This window comes from Acinonyx jubatus, chromosome D3 (genome assembly GCF_027475565.1).
Source record: "Acinonyx jubatus isolate Ajub_Pintada_27869175 chromosome D3, VMU_Ajub_asm_v1.0, whole genome shotgun sequence".
Lineage (NCBI taxonomy): Eukaryota > Metazoa > Chordata > Mammalia > Carnivora > Felidae > Acinonyx > Acinonyx jubatus.
In genome coordinates, this window is record NC_069392.1 from 61,677,771 (window position 1) to 61,683,770 (window position 6,000).

A 6,000-nucleotide genomic window follows, 5' to 3' on the forward strand; every position below is an offset into this window, starting at 1 on the left:
GCTAATGGTGCTAAGCCTACTTGGGATTCTCTCTCTTTCTCTCTCTCTCTCTCTCTCTTTGCCCCTACCCCACATGCATTCTCTCTCTCAAAAAATAAATTAATTAAAAAGAATAAACGTGAATGAAGTTAATTTACTTGTTAAAAGAATGTTATTTTCACTTTGGTTTACAAAATATCGCCAGCCATATGCTATATACAAAGGAATAATTAAAGTGATTCAAAAAATCAAACAAACAAAACAGACAAAGATATTCTGGGCCCACAGAAAAAATAAGAAAGAAGGGATATGAACTTGATATCAGATAAAGTAGTATTTAAGCTAAAAAACAATAAAATTATAGAAAGATATGTTTTAGTAGTAAATGCCATGATTTAAAATGATGATAAGAATGTTATGGCTATGAATGAATGAAAGAATACAGCAACCATGTTTATGAAATAAAAACTGTAGAACATAGATAGAAACACCACAATTATAGGAGTCATTAGTACACCAGTATCAGGTCAAGACAGATCAGGTGGACAAACCAAAAATTAATTACAGGGCCAGAAGACCTGAACAACCTAATAAAAAATAGATCTTACCATTATATACCACATTTTTGACTTTGGTAATAGAAAATACACTTTTTTTCAGGTGCTTATACAACACTTAATGAAGTTTCCCATACACTAGTTCACAAGGAAAACATCAAGATGTCCTATAATGTAGAAGTACTAAAAAAATATACTCTCCAATTACGATGCAATACAGCTAGAAATTCTTAACAAATCAAAAAATTAAAAGGCCTTTCCACCAGGAATTTAAAAAAATTTTCCATTGGGAAACTCTTGGATGAAACAGAAAAACATAGATTGAAGCTACAGAATTCAATCAAATAATTAAAACCTCTGGGATATGCTTCAAGCATTGGGCAAAGAAAATATCATAATGCAAACCATTCCACCAGTAAAAAAATGAAAACAGATACCTTCTCAAGAAACTAGAAAAAGGACCAGCCAAAGATAGCATAGGAAGGGAAATAATATAAAGAAGCAGAAGTTAAAATATATTATAGAAAACAGTAGATTTGGGTGTTTGCAAGTGTGTGTGTGTGTATTTTTGCAAGTTTCCTTAGGGATTGGATGTGAGGGTTATTTCAGAGAGAAGTAGTGTATTCTTTTGGATTTGAGGAAATTTTATGAAAAACACAGATATTGTTAGGATATAAGACATTTATATGTACTTTTAAATACAAATTTGTATTGTTGGAACTGAAATTATCACAGAGAAGTCCAGGCCTATCCTAAAGCACTTAGAATAAAGGTGATACCACAAACAAACTGCTAATTCAGCAGGTATCTACACACACACACACATACACACACACACCACAAACACACGCACACACGGATATTTTTTCTGTAGTTCATTATTTTACAACTTGAAATTGGGAATATAGGAGATTTTCCTTATATATAAACTCACAGTCCTTATATTTATATGGCAAGAGAGGATTAATACTGTGAAAAGCCCAAGCAGAGTTGTTGTGTTTGTCTCTGTAACTGATAATATGAATAAGAGAATCTATAATGTGCAATATCTGCCCTAGCCCGTGTGGTGATAATAGGAAGACAATGGACATTACTCTTGAGCAAATGAGAGAGATAATCAGTGCTCTATTTCTTCGGCTATGTTTGGGTTTTAGAATTATATTCTTCTAGCTTTCTTTTAATGCACAGTGTTACCACTGTTCTTTGAAGGAGAAAAACTCTTAAATATATTGAGTCTGAAACCCTGCCTCACTCCCCCTTTTCCATGAAGCACTCTCATGAAATTCTTTATTATCAAAAACGATTGCATTGTAGCAGGGCAAACATTCTGATGGGATGAACTGGAGAAAGGATGCCTTATAGAATATTTCTACAACATGAGGCTAAGAACAGTTGTTCTGAGGGTTGAGATTTTATCTTACACATGAGGGCCCAGCATATTCCAGGCTTTCAGAGTATCTATTGACTAAATATGCCAAAGAGTGAAGAAGTGTTCATTTTTAACAATTTCTGTGCAGATACAGTATTCCCTTCTTTAGACATATTACAGGTTGTCAGTTCCTTTTGTTGTTAATATCTCCATAAAATTTCATCCCTCAAGAACAAAAGAACATGCTAGTTCTACAAGACTAGGCCTAAATTATATTTTCCTAGCCAGAAAAATAGTTTAATTACTTTATAAACTTTTCTCATTTAAAACAAATTTATCTTGTGTCTTTGATGATTACCATAAATTGCAGCCATGCTTTTTCTAATATATTCTCTTACTATTTGTTTTCTCAGAAGATTTAAAGGGTGCCAATTTCCTGTACAATTTATCAGACAATATTCAGCCTTGCCATTTAGAGCACACTTATAAAAATACAACTTACAAAAGATTTATCACATTGCTTGCAGTTTAGCATGCTTCTAAGACCAGCAACCTAGTTTCTCCTTGCCTGATTTTGACAAGAGTAAGCTTAATATTAAATATTAACTCTCCTCCCTGTAAAAAAGGCAGAGATATTATTTATTCAGGATACATTTGTTATAACATTATTTAGAGATTTTCATACTCTACTGCAATGCGTATATAAGGATAATTCCTCCTTATTTGATTTGGTGGTCTTTCCCTGTAAATTTTATTTAGTAGCCTTGTCACCTACCCCTGCCTACACACACACACACACACACACACACACACACACACACACACGGACACATAGCAACACTCCTGTGTGTGTGTGTGTGTGTGTGTGTGTGTGTGTGTGTGTGTGTGTGTGTAGTCTTTTTGGTTCTGAACTCTGATAAATATACATGCTAATAGATCTCTCTTATTTTCTCTATTTGGCTGGCTAAGGAAGTTGACTACATTGTACCAATTCTTTTATTTGTATTCTTTCGGTCTCACCACACCTCTTCCTTCTCACTTAAATGCTTTATTGATAAAAATCTGGAATTTTCCTCAAGGGAGGGAAGCCCAGGTTATGGGCTCTGGCCCATCCCAAGGACTTCCATATTAAGTCTTTTGGGGGGCCTGGCTGAAATAAAGTGATCTTCCTCCTGATGTGTGCAGCTTCCTTGGGGACACTAAGGTGAGAAGGGCAAGATGAGCCACAGGCCATTTTGGATTAAGCCAGTAGTGTTGAGTGGAACCTTAAACCCTACCTTATCTCCAAAATAACCTAATAATTGAATTTGTTAAGGGTTATGGGGGACAGCTCCGTGTTCCTTGAAGGTGTCTAAGTCTGGTTCCTTCAGAAGATGGTGCCTCTCTGAGCAAAAGATAAAGAAAAGAGAAGCACAAAATCTTATCTCTTGACCTATCATCTGTACCCACCACTAAGTTGCTTATATCACTCTCTTATATTACTTAAAGCCATTAAATCCACACCATAGTCTTGTCAGGTAGCCACTGTCATGAGAACACTTGAGATCACTCAGCCCCTAAGTGTCAGAGCTGTCCTCCCCCCTTGAAGAAGCACCCCCTCCACCCCCACACACACACACACACAGCTTTCATCGTTGCTCTTCTGGCCAAGGTGACTCACATCAGAACTGAATTATTCCGTATCTTAAATTCCAAATTTCTGTATGAATTTAAATTATATTCTTCTAAAAAACACATTCTTTTAAACACCCAACAGAGACAAGTCTCCATTAAAACCCATGTTCTTTTTCTTTCAAAAGTATAGAGTTGGTTTGAGATTCAGCTGTCTTCCTGGAGACCCGATACCTGTGCCCTCTTTGCAGAGACATTGCTCTGTAACTGAATTCTCTCTTGGCCCCCCAGAATTTAGATGTCTTGTTGTATGTACCCTTTTCTGTCTTCCTACTGGCTGAGATGAGCAGAGCACCCCCACTCATGAAGATAGTAGATCCACTGTTTCCCTGGGTCTCTGACTCTTGGCATGTGGGTAGCTGCCCATTGCCCCAAGCGCCCACCCTGGACTATTACATGAGTAAGAAACAGACCTTTTTATGTCTTAATCTAGTGAATTCATGTTGGGTCTCTTGTGGCTGCAGAATAGTTTAGTCTGTCCTAACCATGGGGCACTCTATATGTTTTGAATTAACGTATTGAATTTTACTGTGTAAAAATATGGTACACTTTATTTTTTTTTAAATTTTTTTTAACGTTTATTTATTTTTAAGACAGAGAGAGACAGAGCATGAATGGGGGAGGGTCAGAGAGAGGGAGACACAGAATCTGAAACAGGCTCCAGGCTCTGAGCTGTCAGCACAGAGCCCGATGTGGGGCTCGAACTCACGGACCGTGAGATCATGACCTGAGCCGAAGTCGGCCGCTTTAACCGACTGAGCCACCCAGGCGCCCCAGTACACTTTAAATAAATATGTTTCATTGGTGAACTTATCCTGCTAATCAAATTGGTATCTTTATGCATGGCCAAATTAACTATCAAGACAATGAATTTCAAAAAGGGAAAAAAAAAGATTCCATCAAACTGGTTAGTGGTCAGTGTGTAGAAAAAGTAACTGGTGATTTTGGACTATTTTCCCTTTCTGCTCTATTTTAAAAGTAGTGTGTGGACTTGATGCATGTTAAATGTTTTCTTACCACATACAAGCAGGAGTATTTTTATTCCTTTGCTGTCCTCCATTGTAACTGTTTCCTGTGTTTACCTCAAACAAATTATTTCTCCAGAAACATTAATAAAAAAGAAAAATGAAGACAAGTATTTCTAGCATTTGTTTGTGTAATCCATTTTGTAGATTTAATTTCTGTGATGTCTTTAAAAATGTCAGACCTTCTTTATTACTGATCAGTTTGGTGAAGTCTTGCTGAAAATGGGGCAATGTGATATATGAATTCTCATGGGCATTTCTAACTTCCTACAGCTAGGACATGGTTATTTTCATGAGATAATTATTGCAGAAAGACATCATTTCAAACTTAGTGTTTTTTTCTTTCTTCACATAACAGCTTAATCTAGTGTCAACAATACACTTAAAATTGTTTTTATGACCTTAGAACAGGTGGGCACATATTAGGAAATGTCAAACTCCATCAGTTTGACTGAATATAGACATTCCACGTGGTGATTTTCAGTGTAGTAGGAAAGGGAAAAGAAGTTGATCTGTCAAAATAGCAAGACAGTGATATATAATTTCAGTCTTCATCTCCCACCTCATCCCAACTACAAATTTCTTCTCTCTGTTTATCTACCTATTTTTATCCTTCATGGCCCTTGCGTTCTCAGCTGTGTGATATAAGTTATGAACATAACCATTGGATTCTGTCACATTTTATGTTTTTATTAATTTTTTAAAGTGTATTATTTTGAGAGAGAGAGAGAGAGAGAGAACCAGTGGGAGAGGGGCAGAGAGAGAGAATCTCAAGCAGGCTCCAGGCTGTCAACACAGAGCCTTACTTAAGGCTCAAACTCACAAACGATGAGATCCTGAACTGAAATCAAGAGCTGGTTGCTTACCCAACTGAGCCACCCAGGCGCCCCTATCACATTTTAAAATCAAAATGCATAGCACTTGAGGAAAAAATACAAAATCTTTAACTTAGCCCACAATGGAAGTGATGAGGTCCATGCCTTCATAACTTAGAAGTTGTGCTACTATATGTTTTCATCATTCCCTACACACAGTAGACTTTCCACCCCCTCCCTTTTTTTGGTCAATTTTGTTTTCTTTTCTTTTTAATACCTTAAGCACTTTCCTACCTTAAGGCTTTATACCATTCTGTTCCCTTTTCAGGAATACTTTTTCCCCACTTCTTTCTACATCCAAGTTAAATGACATTTCTTCAAAAAGGCTTTCCCAAGTCTTCAAATACGGTGCTCTCTTATAACTGAGTACTTATCAGTGTTTATAATTTACTTTTGTATTTGATTATTAGTTTATTTTTTAATTTTTTTTAATATTTGTTCACTTTTGAGAGAGACACACAGAATGGGGGAGGAGCTGAGAGACAGAGAGACAGAACTCAAAGCAGGCTCCAGGTTCCAAGTTG